An 18,396-nucleotide genomic window follows, 5' to 3' on the forward strand; every position below is an offset into this window, starting at 1 on the left:
TAACCTGGTCAAGTTTTCCATTTACAAAAAAGGAATTAGAAGCTGTTCTGCAGTATTGTTGGAAAATATGCTGTCTTCGGGCCTGTAAGTATATATTTTAGGCACAGCTTCTTCTGTTTATATATAGTATAGGATGTACAAGATATTCTTGTCCTAAGTACAGAATGACAGAATTGTTTATAAAAGATATTGGAAAGTAACCAGAGAACCAAGCAAAATCCTAATCAAATCTTCACTGACATGAAAATTGCTCATTTTAAAGCACACACAGAAAGAGATGAGATATCTCAGTGTGTTTCATATGTTCCTATATTACCGCAGGCCTGGTTCCTACGGTATATCACCGTGTCCCGCAGCTATAGGGAGGAGGAGGAGAAGAAGATCCAGCAGGCAGGAATTGTGCAGCAAGATTGATCTATTTAATTATTTTACAAACTCTTTTATAGACTTTTTTCTTCATAGTCTAATTGGACAAAGGACCAGCCACCCCTTGGGGGTGATTGGCCAAAATCCTAAAACATCCATTATCAAAATATTTTCTACTATACCATAAACAAGAATTTCCAAGGTTGCAGGTGGCTTGGTTGTTTACATTCCCTGCTACCTCTTCTGTGAGAGAGAAAAGTCTCTCACGGACTTAGAAAAATAACAAGAAGATCCTCACTAACAGCATTTTTGTACCTACATTCCTATTATTTCACTTGTCTGTATGCTAAGAAAAACAGACATTTCATGGGCTGGGTGTCCATACTGGAAATCTTATCCTTATCAACGCTTGATTAAGCTCTCAGTAGTTTACATTATACTGAATGTACTATATCTGACTATTAAACTCTACCTTTTAAACAGATGATTGTGTTTGAATTATATGAGATGTGTCTATATATAGTTGTTCCAATCAAACTGTAGTTTATCCTTCAAACATTTATTTAATTGAGTGGTTAGGGAAGGGTCAGAATCACATTTTTAAAATAGGTATTTTCAGTGTCAATACCATGAATGAATCTTCTGAAAAAATCCCCAAACAAATAAACACCCCTTTCCCAGCCCCCCAAAAAACCCCAACAAAACCAAACCTCTCTCGATTTGTAGCTCCTGCTTGATCATGGAAAGAGGAGCCCTATTTCAAGAGAACCTGGAAGTATGGAAGACCTGCATTGTCAGGAGCTGGACCATTTAAGGTCAGTCTTGGATATAGATGTGGTAGGTGGGTTTGACTTTGGAAGGCAATGGAGATTTTGCAGCTGGCAAGTAGAACTTTTAAAATGTAGTCAAAATGCCAATCTGGAAAACAAGCCTCAGACATTTCTGCATGTCTTTAAATACTGTCTACTGTTTCTACTGTCTCTTTATCTCAAAGAATACCCAGTGAGTTCCAGCCATGCCTTCATCTCCTTTGTTGTCTTTTTCTTCTCTGTACTTAAGTCCAGAAATTGTGTCAAAGGTTCAGTTACCACAGTGGGCTGGAGTTCCCTGCTTGTCATGACTATGTGATCTGATCTTAAATGATATCTATGTAGGCACAGACCCAGGAGAATAACACAGATATGAAAGGCTAGAAGGGTGGATTTGAATGTCAGCAGGCAATTATCCATGTGACCAAGAGCATTTGCAGCATATGATGACATCTGGCCGGGAGCCTAGACAGCGATACCTTCTAGGCATGGGGGGAAAGTTACTTTAGATTATCTATGCTTTGTTTTTGCTCTATGAAAAAGCCCAATAGAGCAGCCAGGCAGACTGTGAAATGGATTTTGGATGGCAGAACTGTAACATTTCCACATTTGGAAATGTTACAATTGTAAAGACGGCTAAGGTGTTGGAAAATGTTCATCGTTATCTTTGTCATGATAGTGTCCTTTTGATTTTCTGAAGTGCTTGAAAGCAACTTTATGTCAAATAAGCCTCTCTTGTGCTCTTTGGTAAAGACTACCTGCCCTGGAGCCCATGGCTAACTCTATCTGAACATTCATGGCAGCCAACTCCTTGAATCTTTGGGGTATTTCGTGAGCTTCCACTGACTGTGCAATCACGTTGTGAGAAATCACTGCTAGAAATAGCATTTCTTTAGTACTGTACTGGCTAGTTTAATGAAACTAGATCAACTGTCACAGAGCAGTGTGTTGATTTCATCTGATGTTAGACAGGCCTTGGGAACAATAAAGTCCAAATCCTACCGCCAGGCTGAGGAGGTATCCTGAAAATAGACCTCCCTGGAATTGTTTGTTGTAACCAGTGAGACTTAACATCAGTGTGTGTGGGGATGAAGGAAAGCAATCAAATGTTTACCCAGAAGACAACCTCTAGGCTTAGTCTTTGAAACCAGGGTGGCTGATTGGTGTGTGCAGGTGTAGCACTTAGTCCCGGTGTGTGTCTCGGGCTGCTGGGTGTAGCTGCAATACACATAAAAGCATTTAAAACATGAGAGCAATGCAGACAGATGAGTGCACTGGGTTTACAAATGTTAAATCACACCACAAACTACTGTCCTTTGTGCACTGCTTGACCCTGTGGGACATTCCAAAGGAAAAGTAAATGGATATGCCTGAGCTGACCGAGCCCACATACTTCCCGCAAGTTAATTATGCTGGGAAAAGAGCAACATACATTGAACATCTTTATTCAAGCCTATATGGTACAGGATAATATAAATTTTTTTATAATGGAAACAAAATGAATAAGTGCTTGAATGTAAAGATAATCAGAGAAATTATTAGCAGCAGAAATTATTTTTAGTCTAATTTATTTTTAGCATCAAAGCGAAAGCATGGTCTATAAACCTTTCTAATAATATCACAATGTATGTTTTAGAAATAATAGCAGGTTTCCTACTAACCCTTGCACAATTCTGTATTGTTGTAGTGTGTAAAATTCCCAGTGAACAAAATAAATATACAGTTTTCTGTAGTTGGAAGACCTATAAACATTTTTCTTTTTTTAGTTTACAAGAGGAGGAAGAGATAGGAAACAGATTTGTGGTGCTTTGGTTCAGTCTAATCATTCATTATGGTGAAAAAGAAAGATTAAAAAAATCTCAAAGGTATTGACTTGAAATGCCTTCCCTTTTTAACTGGCAATGAAACTATTTGTTCCCTGCAGCTTTACCAAAAGCAAAGATTTAATGTCACTACTTTGACATATCCCATTCATTCAGGTATTCATACAGTCCTACAATGAGCTGGACACCCTTGTGCTCTCTGTCATGCACCCAGCAGGCAGGATCTCTCCAGCTGTGCATCTGATAGAGACATTTACATTTATTTACACTCTAAATCGTTCTGCGGGACAGGCAGAGCTGTGTGCCCGGTAGTTGCTTGCTCAGGAAGGAACAAACTGCTTTCAGGAGAAGGGCTGTGCAACATGTTGCTTTGCAGCTATAGGGAGGAGATCTGAATGTGCTTCCAGGGAGTGAGCAGAGGGATTTTTTATTTAACTTGGAAGCTTCTTAAATACAAAACAACATTATAGAGGTTATTCTGCAGATCTTCCATAAGGAATTTTCAGGCCTCTCTTGGTCAATGACTAAATAAAAAAACCATGAACTTTTTGTTATTTAATTTGGCACAGTACACTGTGCCAATAAGCTTCTGCGTGTTATTCTGAACCTAAGTTTCATTTAAGGCCACTAAAATGTGTGTATTTCTTCAGAAATAGCTTTCCAAGAATTCTGTCAAAACCGAGATTAGATGGTAGTAATTTGTGAGTGAAAATTATTAAAATAAGTTAAAAGTAGCCATTAAGGTCACAGTTAAAAGAAATGAAACATCCGAAAGCATAAGCAAGAGCAGTTTAAATATAAAGCTATTTTTCGAGGGCCTAGTGAACCTTACTGACATAAGGCAGAAAGCATCAAAGCATTGGTATAATCATCAGTGCTCACAGTCTGTCTTATGAGCCGTCAAACCAGACTCATTCAGGGCTACCAAAGCATGAAGTTTCTGGTAAAGATAATCTGCAAGGTTGTCTTGGCTGGAGTAGGTGTGGTCTTTGTAAACTCTTAGTTTCCAAACCACGTGCAGTGAAGAAAGAGATGCCAATTTAAGCTGTTACCTCCCCTGGGCTGAATGGTGCTTCTGGCTTAAATAGTTCTTTCTAGGGCCAGGCAATGTTTCCTTCCAAGGGGTGGGATGGGTAGCAGAGGGTTAACTGAATTCTCCTTAAACCTTCCCAGGAAGATTTGTCAGAACTTGTCTGTCCAGACAACAAAGGCTTGTGGGAGAAAGGAGTTAAATAATAATTTGCTCTGTAAGCAAACTTAAATTTACCTGCTTTAAAAAAAAAAGACAGGTTTTGACATTGTGGTTTCAATCTCTGCAATATAGTTTAGGTGTAGCTAATTTCTCTTTACAAGCTTTGCTTGTAAAGCTGATTTATGATAACATACCTTACGTATTTTGATGCTAGAACAAGCACCCCTAAAAACCTGGTATTTTTTCACAGCAGCTTGATATGAGTCTGTACCAAACTCTTGTCACTATTCTATGGTCTCTGGGCTCTAATTCTCTAGAGTCCTTTAGAGTTGCCAGGCTATGTTCCTAGTGCTGTGATCCAGCTGCTAGGTGGTTAACATAACATGATACAAACACAGATGTTTCCCTTTCTTTTGAGAAGAATAGCACTCTTAATTGCAGCTGGAGAACCAGAAATACTGTTCGTTATCGGCAACTCTGAGAGAGGCAGAGAGATTAAAAGAGCTAGAGCTTGTTGTTAAATAATTCTGGCTGAATAATAAATAAATAAATTAGAAGTGTTTAATCCAGCAATACAATTAATTTTATGCAGATATGTTTTTAAACATATTTTATATTCGAATTATTTTTTTCAAACATTGGCATACTAAAAATAAGAGACTTTATATCTGAGATTGGAACATTGGTCCAAAAATAAGATCTCACAAACAGTGCCAAATCTACTTTGATGCATTGAGACTGGAAATCTCACTGTACACTCTTTTGTTTGTCTTCAGTCAGCCACGGAAGCATGTCTTCTCAGGCTTTATTTTCCTCCATTCTGAGGCAGGTGTGCCCATCGTCTGAATTACACTGAATAGTGTTACCCTGCTAAGAACCTCAGTGAATTCTCAATGCAGTTTACAGTCAAACATAAGGTTTTCATAACATGCTTTTTTTCTATTGACTTTTTGACCTGGTAGCTGAGAACATAACCTGCATAGAACGAGTTTGTATTTGCATTGTGATTTCAGAGAAAACAGTGCAGATGCAGCCACAGTTGTTGAGGCATGTCTTCTTGCTTCTCTGTGTGGTACTAGACTGTATTTTTTTTAATTATTATTTAAAACATATTTCTATAACACAGTTTTCTTTTTAACCTTTAATTAAATGTTAAAGAAGCAGTATTTTTACTTCAGTTTGCCTAATGCTGTGAGTCATCCCATGACGAGCTGCTTTAGCTGTGCTGTGAGAGATGCTTACTGTGGTCTGTCCCAGGAAGAGCTGCGCACTGCAGTTTACCTCAGCATGTCTTTATGGTCACTTTATGGTCATGTTTTAAAGTAAGGTTGGGTGTGTGCACTGCTCTCTCAACGTAGCTCTTACAGGAATCTTGTGATGTCAAACTCATGGTAAGAGGCACAGTGAGCGCTTATTTAAAGGATGAGAAAGCTACCCTTTAGCAAACAGCTGTTTAAATTTTTTTTCAGGTTGGTTAGCCATCGATAATAGCTGAGCAACATGATCTAATTTCCAAGTTGGGTCCAACTTTAAATTTGGCTTTGGCTGTGCTTTGAGTGTGGGCCTTCTGCAGAGCTTCCTTCCAGACTAAACTATTCCAGGAGTTTATAAACAATCAAGCTTATTCAATTTTTTGATCAAGTGTAAAAAATATAAATATTTGGAAGCCCATTTCTTCCTTTGCTGAACTGTTCTTCTGCATTTTTAATAGTCTGTTTGTCCTAGGGCTTTCCTTTCCCATAGTTCTTAGTTAATAAAATATCTGCTAGCTAACCAGAGACACTGCAGATCTGCAGTGCTTCCCATCAGCAAAAGCTTCTGGAAGCCACATTGCTTTCACTCCACCGGGATTTGTTCCCTGTGAGGTCTAGTGCTGTGCGAATAGACACCCTGTTGTAGAACTGCCCTCCTTCTCAGGACTCCTGTTTTCTCTCTCTCAGATCTCTTTACAGAGGCTCCTCTACTAGCTCACTGTAAGCCACTTGAGGTAACAATATACATGTAAGCTTAAACTGTTTAAATATTAGGTAGTGGGTAACCTTTGTTCTCTGAAGCCGAAGCCACGTCCTGGGCCTCACAGGGGCAATTCCTGCAGCAGCTCTGCAGAGCAATGACAGTGCACAGCTGGGGTGGGCAGCTCTTCTCCCAGTGGTCTCCCACCTTCTGCCCTGCTGCAGAGCTTTCAGCTGCAGCTGTCGCAGCTCATTTCCTTGCATGTCTGCCCTTGAGAAGCAGCAGCAGGATCATGCTCAGATCTCTGCTGCTGCTGTTCACACATGAGCTTAAACTACCCACAGAGGTCAATTTGTGTGAAAACTATGAAACAGACTGGCTGAACTGTGGGCAGATAATTTTGCCTTTAGCAGCCTCAAGATGAGAGATGAGACAGCAGTGGATGCAGCAATATCTTCAACCACTGCAGCTATGTGCTTCAGTGGACATGTCCCAGACTCTTGGGATGAAACCAGAGGGAAAAAAAAAAGCCTGCACTACTGTAAATTTTTAGGAATTCTGATTTCTGGTCTAAATACAAAATATTAATTTGTAGCTTCTTATCTATAAGACAACACTCCAGAAAACAGATTGCATTGTGTTATAACTATAGCCATTGCTTTCTGCACTATAGACTTGATTAATCCTATCTATAGTAAGAAATAAAACATGGTGTTTGCATCTGTGCATTTCCACAAGTAGATGTAAATCACAAGGTTTTCTGCAAATACTTATATTAACATACTACGAAATGTGAATGAGACCATATCAGGTTTAAGTTGTCTTTTCCTCAAATTATTCTTCCTTCCAGAAGCATCTGGTACTGGATTCAGAAGAGATGTCATTACTGGATTTTCCTTGATAAGGAAGGATTCTACACCCAAGTATTTCAAGACTGTAGCTCTTGAGTCTGGAAGTGGATCAGCTTCATGCTGGAACAAGACTGTCATTGCTCTTTTTGTGCCCTGCTTTCCACAAAGAAAATTCAGACATGGGCAAAACACGTTTTTGTCATACCCTAGATATTCCCCACTCTATAATACAAAGTCAGGGAATAAGAGTTGCAGGACATGCCTTTGAGATAAACAAGACATTTGTATCCATCTTCTTGTTCTTCCTTTCTTCACAAGATTTTGCAGTGCAAAACTTGGCGTAAGTTTTACATCAATTGTCCTAGTAGTCAGGGCTTCCAGGTCGGAACATGCTAGCATCTACATGTTGTTATCTCTTGATAGTTGAAAAATACAAGCATTGCAAGCTCTGATTTTTCAGGAAATCTTGTCTTAACAAAGAGATTTGATTCTTCAGACTGAACACAGAAATTCTACACAACATGGCCTGCCAGGGTTTTACTTTGAGCTTGAAGTACTCAGCAGATGAGACAGATTCAGGCTAGATATTTGCTGAAGCACAAAAGCAAAACTCAGAGTCACCCATAGGTGTAAACCAAAGGAAATGGCACTTTTCCATGAACAAGACAAATGAGAGAGCAGATCTCCTTATTGCTTCTGCAGTGACTTTAAATCCAAAAGAGCTACAAGACAAATGTTTATACTCATTCTGGAAAATGTTCCAGAGTAGGGCAACAAATAGTGAGGCTCAGGAGTCCCAGAACAGGCAGCAAGATGTGAGTCCTGTTTGCAGCATCACTGAGCAGTTGCTCTTGTTGAACTGAGAAAATGGGGCTTCTAGCTCATCTCTTTAAAGGGACTTGGCCAGTTGCTTTTGGAATCCTAGCTTTGAGAGGAGCTCTGTAGGTGTTCATATTTACAATGGACAGAACAAAATCTTCACACTGTTACACAGCATGTTTAATTGATCTAGAAGTTGATTTTAGCCCAGAACCAACTTTTCCATCTCTGATTCACTGCAAAATTGACTGCCAGATTCTTATTCAGAAGACCATAAGTCTGGCAGAATTAAGGTCATACTTCAGCAGTCGGGAAATCATAGATCCTCTGCATACAGAGTGACAACCTTTCTGCTGGGAACCCTGCAGTACTTATGTGCACTTACACCCTTTCTAGAAGCTCATGGACAAAGCAAGAGCTACCTTGTTAAAAATTGTTTTTTTATCATTAGTATTCAGAGTCCAACAAATGAATAATTAGAAGACAATAAATTATTTTAGAATTTGCAGAAGTGGGAACTCTAACAATCCCTGTGTGACAGAAACATTCCAGAAGAGATGTTTAAATGAACTTTGTTTTGCTTTCCACCATGCAGCTCACCTTCCTCTCTGGTTTACTAACTCTGGCTTCAGAAAATGCATGTTCAGAGGAAGTGGTGCAAAAGTTTAACGCTGCCTCTATTATTATAGTACTGTACATATACAAAAGAACTTTATTAGATGCAGCCACAGTTTTCCATTGGATTGATTCTGTTGAATTGTTGTATTCTGCAATTGTGAAAGTGAACTTGTGTGTTAATGTCTATGTGGTTTTGAACCAGATTTAAGATGCTCAATGGACAGTTCTTGTATGATCACGTTTCCCTCTTCAAAACAGGAAACCTGGAGGCACTTCCAGTATCTTTGTAGACTGCACACTGTATATTACTGAAAGACAAAAGAAGAGGCATATTGTACCACTGCTTTGGAACCACCTCTCCCCTTTCTTATAGACTTCCTTTTTCAAAGTAACATTACTGAAATGATTTAATTTCAGAGGGCAGATAAATCATGAAGTTTAATCAAATATAGATGATGTAAAACTTTGTCAAGGTTATGGACCAGGCCTTCACAGTGCTTCCTTTGTATTTCACTTGAATTGGTGATTGTCTTCCTGTTCCAATACCATTCTCTTTCCTTCTATTCAGGGGTTTTCTATTACCCTCCAGACTATTGTATGACTGCGCAACTAACACAAAGTCCTTTGTATGGTAGAAATCAGGCACAAAATAAACACACCTTAATCCTGCACTCTCAAAACCTTCCTTCTTTCTGCACGTAAATACAGTTCCTATTAAAAAGAAAGTCAGAAATCTATGACCCCGATGTTGCAGTGCTAGCCAGCTGGCAAACTCTTAAAAAAGTTGGGAGATTTCTTCCATGAAGTCCACTGCCTCTGTGACACAGCTCTACTGCAAACAATTGCTCTGTAATGTGACTGTTCCAGCTTCCTATACTGACAGTCACAGTACTGACTTTAGCCTCTGTAGGAAAGGAAATGATATACAGACATGAAATGGGGAGTATGGTCCTCTTAATGACACCAAGCTTTGGAATTTTATTCTTTGCGTTTGTTTACTCAGCCCTTTCCTATTCTTGTATCCTGCATAATAAAATCATTTATTCAAGTGCTGTTTTATGCCTTTTGGTTCTGCACAGCTATGTGAGAGGAAAAAGGAGGAAAGAGCTTTTTCCTTTGTGCAGGCTGCAGTCCTTCCAGCTTCTCCTTCCTGGTGTCAGCACTTCCCAAGGAAAGGCAGGGCTCCCAGTGGCCATCAGCAACTGCTGAGCACATGAAGAAGGAGCTGTGATTTTCACTATTCATTCTGATTTGCATCACTTGGGTTAGTGAGGAACAATATGATCCTACCACACAGAACTGATTAAAACAATAGCCTGGCCTCAGACATATGCAGCTTTTTTGATAATTTATCTTGTCCTTTCTCTTGGAACAGGTATAATTTTTCTCTCTCCCCATTCCCCCAACTCCTCACATCAATTTCCCACAAATTTATGAACAACTTGTCCATGCCTGACATAATTCCACATACTAACAAGTCAGCAAGGAATTAGAATTTGTTTTTGTATAACTTGTCTCATGTTTCGTGCTCACTAAAATTATTGGAGTACACAGTGTGATTGCCTTAAGGATTCCTGAGGGTGATTTTCTCACTGCTTACACGATTTGGGTTCAGGGATATTTTTTCCACTACAGCTGCCAGAATTGTCTTGTGATCCTGAAATCATTTGGTCAATTGAGCATTTGTCAAGCAGCCTCTGCCTTGCTAAGGGTCTTCTGCTCTTTGCTGTGTAGTATTTGGAGCAAAGGAGAAAGATGGGAAGCAATCATCATATATGCAGCACTAGCAGAAAGTTGTTAATAGATTACTCAACACCTGCTCTCCTACCAGGGACCTCTGAGGGGGAACATGGGTTTTTATTTTATAATAGTTATCAAATGTTGGCTTTGCTAAAGTCTTTTTTCTGTCTTGGGTTTATTGACGATTTCACTCTTGTAAAGAGTATATGGTAGTCAGATGCTTTGGTGGGAGCTCTAAAATGCTGCGACCCAAACAGCCAGAAACAAGTGGTACTTCGTGTATTTGGTTTGCATGTGTTTTTAAAGATTTACATATGTTCTAAAAATATCAATGTTGTTCTGTAAAAGAAAAGCTTTCTCTGTGTGAAATTCCAGGAAGTTTATTTAGAAGACTTTAGCAGAGGCGCTGCTGTAGATTAGAGTGGTGGAAAGTTGTGAACTGATGAAATGGGTGGCAGGGAATTCAAGAAAAATGTATTACTCTGAGAGCAAAGAGTAAATAGAAATGTCTTATTTTAAAAAGCAACTGAAAAGAATTACCAAAACAGATTTTTTAATGGGTTTGGAGGGGTTATATCTTATATATATATAATCTTGAGGTATAAAATGTCTCCCGAGGTTTTGATGGCTGAATGCCCGATCAGAGCCATGTTTTGCTTTTGCTTTGATCTCCGATGCAAGAGCAAATATGTCATATATTCCTGGTATCCACCCAGTCCAGTCCAGAACATCATAGCATTTATCTGGAATGTAAAATCACCTCTTAATTAACTTTTGCACTAGCATACACATTCCTTTCACTTCTTCAAGTATGAATTAACGCAGCTCAGACTGGGATTTTCAAAGGAGCTTTGGTGAATTAGTTATCCAAATCCCATAAAAACTAATTCTGAACGATATTTAGTTATTGTGCAGTTGTTTGAAATCAGTTTTACAATTTTATTTTAGTTACGGCCCATTCTGACTATTTAAAATTATTTGGAAAATGAGTTTGGGCAGTAAGAGGCTCTAATTATTTTCTAAATCTCCATTTACATGTTTTTCATTAAGATATGGTTAAGTGTATTTCCTTGCTATATTTCTAAAATTAAAAATAATGTCTTATCCAGAACACTACACATGAACAACAAACTGAATCAGCAGAGGAAAAATATACTTTATAGTTTTTCATTGATACAATAATCTGACTAAGAAATAAGATTAAGGATGATAATTAACTCATAGGGGAAAGTCTAGCTCTTCTGTTAATGCCTTTTAACAAATGAACTTGCAGGTCTGTTTGCCTCTGACAGACAATGTAGAATTTAGGATACTTCAAGGTTGTATGTGTTAGGTTGGAGTTCCATTGGAATAGAATGAAGTGGGAGATAATGGGAGTGGTTTGGTGGAGACATCAGAAGGAATGCATAGTTAGAGGATAGGTTGGTGTCTGTCAGAAGGGAGCAGGATGCTTATGAAACAAGGGTATGTCAACCATAAGAGAGCTAGTCTTAAAAAGATTTTTCAGTGCCTATAGGCTGTTTCAAGTCAGGCTTTGTGGGTTTAGAAAAGCAGTAGGAGGTGGTCATGAAAACCATGATTTAAAAGTTCATGAAAAAAAAGTCTGATTGAAAGTTCAGCATTACTCTTGAGTTCTGTGTTTTTCAGTCTTTCCCCCTGCCCCTCTTTTTCTAGTCATATTTAGTTTCCAGAGAGCACTCTTGTCTCTGAATCAGAAGATGAAGTCTTGTTGTTGAGGTTTATTTTTGTTTGGGGTTTTTCTTGTAGCTTTTTTTTGCAATTTTTTTCTATGGAGTCTCACAATAGAAGTAACTAAGAACAAAATATATATTCCCAAGATTCAACACTGTTTCATATTAAAAATATAGTAGGAAATATTTTTGTAACACTGACATCAGCTCCAGTATTCTCTTAGCAACTGAGTGAACTGAGACACAGAAAACATGGAAATAAATTACATATACCCAGGTACTAAATCCTGAAGTCTGGATTTCACAGCTGGGCTTGGATCATTCTGGGGAAAAGGGTCTGTTTAAACGGAAGACTTGGGAGCTTTGTTTTGACTCAAGACATGTATTCAGACAGAAATTCCAGACCTTTGAAATTTTACCAGGCACACTTTAAGGGCAGTTTATTGTGTGTACAATTTATTGTTATTGTTATTTATTATTTGCTTAAATCTGATAGTGTGTTCAGTGCTGTGCAAGACAGATATGCTATCTAGCCTGAACGGTTCATAACGTAAACATCTCCAGGGATTTCAGGGCTTTAAGTTAAGGAACAAAATTAAACTAATGTTCTCCATGGCAAAATAATTCATTTGAATTCACACATGCAAAGAGATGATGCCAACATTCTAACTCCATTTAGTTACAAATATCAGATTGGAGAAGTGAATGGTTGAATAGTATTTTGCTTTTCATTAAATCCTCCATTCTGCATAACTTCATCCTTTCTTTATTGATTCCACATCACAGCTCCCCTCCTCTCCAAAAAAAATAAAACTAAAAAGAAAGGAAAAACAGGTGAGAAAGATTATTACATCACATCCCTTGTTAAAATAACATATCTTCCTGATGAAGGGAAAAAATGGTGTAGCAGAAACTATGAACTATTTTCATAATTTATTACAAAAGTGAACAACGAAAGTTGGAAATTGTATTTAATTCATATGTTCAGTGAAATGTTATATATTCTAAAGGCTTCAGATTTCAAACAACATGCATCCCTATAATCATATCAGCAACTATATTCATATAAACTTCATGGTTTTTCCATATCTAGCACAGTGGCAGGGAATAGAACCAGGACTTGCAAAAATTACATATCCCAGTGCTTCTGTGATGGATGTTTTCTTTTGTAATGCATTGCTGCTGGATAAAAAGGAAATGGAATTTTTATCCAAAAGATGGAACCACCAGATCACATCAGAATCACAAAAAAAAATCCTTCATCATCAGATCCCAAAAGTATGCATGAAGAACAAATACCTTTCTTTTTTTTTCTCCCTGGGCTTACTTGCTATCTTTAATGTTTTCTTCTTGAGAATCAGATCGTAAAATACGGAAAAAAAATGCCACACCATGTAAGAAAGTGGTGTAAAAGGATGCTGTGAGCCCCAGTATCTATGGTTACAAACACAAAACATTCTTCCATCATGTGAATAGCAAATATACTCCAGGCTTTATTCCAAGTGAATACCTCTTACCACAGAAAAGGCTAAAGCAGATCACACCCTAATGCTTGGGCAGCGAGAGAAGACTTTCCTCTGAGTTTTTCCTGTTTCATAAAGCACTTAAGATCAAAGTAGAATTGTCTAACCTTAAAAAGAAGAAACTGCCCTTGAAATTCCCCTATCCTGAAATATTGTTAGCTGCAGAACTTCGAGCAGAATATTTTGCCACCAGCATGGAATAGTGTCAGAGAGATTAGAAAAACTTTGTTTCTTTTTTTCACTAGACAGGATTTAACTTTGCTATTTTCTTGAATCATGGAGATCAGTCTCTTGATGCTTGTTCTTGAAACCAGAAAAACTTTACAGTCCATGATAAGCATTGACTAGTCTGTGCTAAAACAACTGTTACAGTAGTTGATTTGGCCGTGGTCAGTAACTGAAGATCTCTTAAATGGGTGAAGGCAAGCATCATAAACAGTGTCATTTTCTTTTAATTGTAGGAAAAACAATGAATATAGGGCTGGGAATTAGGGCTCCTGCCTTGTTTCCAGATCTGCAGTGCTTTTTATGGGCAGCCTAGCAGGAAGGTATTTGCATTTGTTGGGACCAGTGGATAACCAGCCTCTGGAAATGCTAGACCTTGATATTTGGTGAAACTCAGTTTCCTCAGCTATATAATTTAGATCATAATGTGTGTGTGCCTCACAGAATGAGTAATTAATTACTGTTTGCATAACATGCAGAGAGCCCCTGGTAAAATATACTTTGAATATGCAACCAAACTGTTCATGCGTGCTTTTTCTTGTTCAGGTGTGTTTTTTTTCTGGATTCCATCTTTCTAACTAAGAAAGATCCAATATAATAGAAAATTATGGTACTTTTCAAAGTGCACAGACTCTGAGGAAAAACATAAAAAGCAGCACTGGTGATATTAGACCCACATGGCAGCTGAACTGGAGAAAGTTTCACTAATGGAGCACTTTGAAATTCTCATATTTTCTGCACTGCAAGCTATTCGTTGGAAGCAGCAGCTTTACTGCACATAAACAAATCTGTATCTTTCCATAGCTGAAGGAGGCCAGAAGCTGAAAACAACAACAAGACAAAGGCACATACCGTAAGAAAAGGGAGGAAAAAAAATCACTAAAACACCCTGAGCCCTGTAGCTAATGGAAGGAGTGCTTGAGATCGCAAAGTGCTTAGCTGCAAGCCCAGGGGCACAGTAGCACTGCAGGATAGAGAGTCACCATGCTTGAGTTATAACATGTGGATCGTAGCTAATATATTGTTGGCAAAGTGCTCAGGGCCAAATTCACTCTCAGTAGCACAATTTGAGCTGAACAGTGCCCTGAGGATGGAGAGGTGGAAGGGGCAATAGGCCAGCACATTTCTGAAATGTTATGAAAACAGGGGAGTGTTGCTCATGTTGGGAACTGCTCTCAAGAGATGATTACACAAATATAAAAAAAATGAGATGCAGAGCTCTCCTGCTCTCCTAGAGCAAGTAATTAGAAACTGCAAATCATAGCTGGCTCTTTTGGGTGTCTTTGTCCTACAGATCGAAATGCCTTTATAATGCAAGTGTTAAAAGAAATTCAGAAGCCTTTTTCTCCTTTCTGCTCATATAAGGCCCGATCTTCGGTGAATATACAGATTAGGACTGGGTTTAGCAGGTTTTGGATTAAAATCCTTGTACCAGAAAGAATTGCACAGAAGAAATCTTGTAATATAGTGTTCTTCAGCAGAGAAGTGGGCTGTAAAAAACCGTGTTTAAGAGCATTTAATTGGTTTCTGGTAAATATCCAAGTGCTTCTCCTGTTGTCATTCACTCTCACACTGAGTTTCTTTCTCTCTTGTATATTGTGCAGACTTGTTAGTTAGGTAGTACTTGCTTGAACTCTGTTTTATATTGTGTTTTAAAACAGAAAAAAACAGTAATCTGGAAAATTCAATAAAATTTAAGGAAACTTTACAATAACAGATATTTAAATTCTGCAGAAAATATTAATTCATTATTTGTTCCTGCTCTCTTATCAGCTCTTGAAACTTAGATAAATATTTTATTTTGCTATTTAATGATCTGCTAAAGTGCCTGAGAAATGATCTGCCTTTTTTCTACTTACCTCCTACTCGTGATGTATGAATGAAAAAATAGCTTTGTTCCTCATCTGTTGCAGAAAACACATTCTTATCATTTACAAGAACCAAAAGAACAAGAAGAAAGAATAAAAAGTCTGAAGAGAGCATATGAAAATGAGTCAAATGTGTCACATTTGTGATCACAGCACACTGAATAATAACTCACACCACCTTTTTTTCTTTTTTTTTAGCAGGGAAATATAACACTGAACTACTCCTTGTACAAGATGGAATCTGGCCTCATACACAGAATATTTCCAGTTTTGCCTTTCATTCCTGCATGAGAACAGCCCTTTCTCCAAACTAGAAGGTGTCCTAGAAGGAATAGTAGGGGTGGTCCAGGGTCACTACCTGGTGAGTCTCACCTGCCTTGAGAGGCTCAGGAAAATGAATGTTATTAAGTTTTTCCAATATGTCTTTTAGTGATGACTTGAGGAGAATTAACACAGGATCAAGTTTCTGGAAAAAGATAATTGTCAGCTTTTAACCTAGCAGTATATAAATACAGCAGTACAGCAAGATCTGGTTTAGAGCTAGTCAGTCAAATACAGGAAAGGGTTCATATTTCTAAAACTGTAGGTAAGAAACCCTTATATCGTTGAGAAAAATATTTTGCCATCGCACACTTAGCATCAAGGATGGTTGTTTTTTCAGAGGATGCAATGAACTTCAAGCTGAACTTGGAGCTGCAATGAGGCTCTGTATTCTTGTCTTAGAGAAGGGTTCAGACATGAGAATTTCTGGCCCTAAAATACATGAAAAAATAAAACAGAACCCACCATTCTGTATGTTTGTTTCAGTTATACTGAAGCAACTATAGTTATACTGAAAGATATCATGGCCATCATCAGTTCAGTCCAATTTAGAAAATGGTCTTTTGTGGTAGCTTAAAAAACATTTACGTCTGATTTGCTGCTCTAACTAGGTAAAATGGATTTATGTAAAGCTCATTAAGAACTTCTTCAACTGTTGTTAGGGAAATGAAGTTAGAATCAGAAACAGCATGTCCTAGAAATGGAATTTACCCTTTCACCTGCAGTATTCCTCTGGGCTTTTTATATATAGTTTTATTTGTTCTAAATAAAAAGCAGACTCACTGGCAAAATTTCATGACAAAATTCCAAGAAATTCACCTCTTAAAAAGTGATAGAAAAGAAATCTTGTTATATACATTTCTGTATAAAAGGTATTATTTTGTTTCCCATTTTCTTTTAATCTGGAACAGAACAGCAGGAGAGTATTACAATACATGGTAATGTGGAGAGGACATTCATCCAGATTTCTGGCCAACTATAACAGCAAATTCTCAGAGGAGATCCTATTAGAACCATCATGGGAAGGAAAAAGTCTTGTAACCATTTACTTTTTATTTATATATTTTAAATTTGATTCTGGAAAAGTTCAGACAATTTCAGTTTCCCAGGAAATCTCCTATCTATTGAGATGTTTTATCACTGCTTGCTGTTTTGTCATCATTCATGACAGTGTAAAGTGTGTTAAAATGCTATTAGCTTTGTGGTAGCATGAGCAAAATCAAAATATGAGTTTTACACAAGGGCACAGCAATGAAAAAACACACTTCAGGGAAAAAAGCATTGATGCTTATACAGACTTAGTAGAAACAGAATTCAAAGAAAACTAGCAACAGAACTGTTTAAAGTGGAAAACTCTGAGTAAGTCAGAGAAAGGACAGTGATAGGGATCATATAAGCAGTTTTTTTACTCACCTTTGTGGAAGGTCCTAATTTCCAGCCAGCTCTGTAACTTTCTGAGTGGCAACAAAACTACATGCTGGAAGCTTTGGTATCTACATCCTCTCTGAGGCTGTCTGCACCCAGTTGCACACAGTCCTTTCTGTGACTTTCCTATCTGGCCCACCTGGTAGTCTTGAGCAGATAAGAACTGAAGAGGTGCCTGAGCCCTGGTCCACAGAAATTCATCTCACCCTGATGCTCCTTTAGGGGAGAGAGACATTATGAGTGGACAAAGTATAAAGCAAACAAAAACCTCAAAATAAGCAAATCCAATTATAGCCATCACTAAAGTTCACAGCCCTGGCTAGTCATTGAGTCTTTCTTGCAAAAGAAATTGAGAGTTGAGTTGTGACATCTTTCTCTCCTAAAACATAAAAATTATGGTTGAGTTAGTTGCCTCAAATTTGGAAGCCCTGTATCCTTCATCTTCTACCAAACTAGGAAAAGTGGTATTCAACATGGTTTCTCATCTTTCAGATAACACTTTTATCCTTTCATTGTAAGATACTGGGCTATCTTATTCAGACCATAGCAATTTTTTTCTTTTTCACTGTCCTTGTTCTAAGGTAGAAACAGGGAAATTTACTGTGATAGTCTATTTGTGGCAGAAGGTAAGGAATTCTGGGAATCAGACTCTGAAGGTCAAAAAGTCCAGTTCTAGGTGCAGGAAAGTCTCAGTTGAAAAGTTGATGCCAGCTTTTACATTATAGGTTTTGACTGCATCAAAAAGCAGAAAAGAAATTAAGTGCATCACAAAAATAAAATATCCTCTGTTTGAATTCTTACAAAACTTTCAGTTTTAGATTTAGACATGTGAACATGTAATGCATCTGAGTAGCCAGAGCAGAGGAAACATTTAAAGTAAGGCTGAAGGAAAACTACCAAAGTCAGGAAAAAAATGCAGGTTAAGATTGGATTCATACTTCAAATGTAGTAGAAGGATGAATAAAAACTGGTGTAAACTAGAGTTGCTCATTTGATGTAAACAGCGGAAAACAAGGGCATGTGTTGAACTGTGTTGTGAATCCATGCTCTTTGCTTCTTACAGGACAAGGCAGCTGTTATCCCTGTTATCTATTATCCTGTTATCTGAACAGGAGACTATGCAGCTACACTCACACAGACGTAACAAGTGACATGGGAGTGCAGAGTGTATT

General features: G+C 38.0%; 1 long non-coding RNA gene across 2 annotated transcripts in view; it reads left to right on the top strand.

Moving 5' to 3' along the window:
• Window positions 1–1,096: 1,096 nt before the first annotated feature.
• Window positions 1,097–18,396, top strand: part of LOC108445453 — a 370,042-nt gene continuing 352,742 nt past the window's right edge. For both annotated transcript variants that reach the window (XR_001860308.1, XR_001860310.1), the window contains exons 1-2: window positions 1,097–1,181; window positions 15,677–15,839. This is a non-coding gene — a long non-coding RNA (uncharacterized LOC108445453). The remainder of the gene's footprint in view (window positions 1,182–15,676; window positions 15,840–18,396) is intronic.

The sequence above is a fragment of the Corvus brachyrhynchos genome, unplaced genomic scaffold (genome assembly GCF_000691975.1).
Source record: "Corvus brachyrhynchos isolate BGI_N302 unplaced genomic scaffold, ASM69197v1 scaffold142, whole genome shotgun sequence".
NCBI classification, from domain to species: Eukaryota; Metazoa; Chordata; class Aves; order Passeriformes; family Corvidae; genus Corvus; species Corvus brachyrhynchos.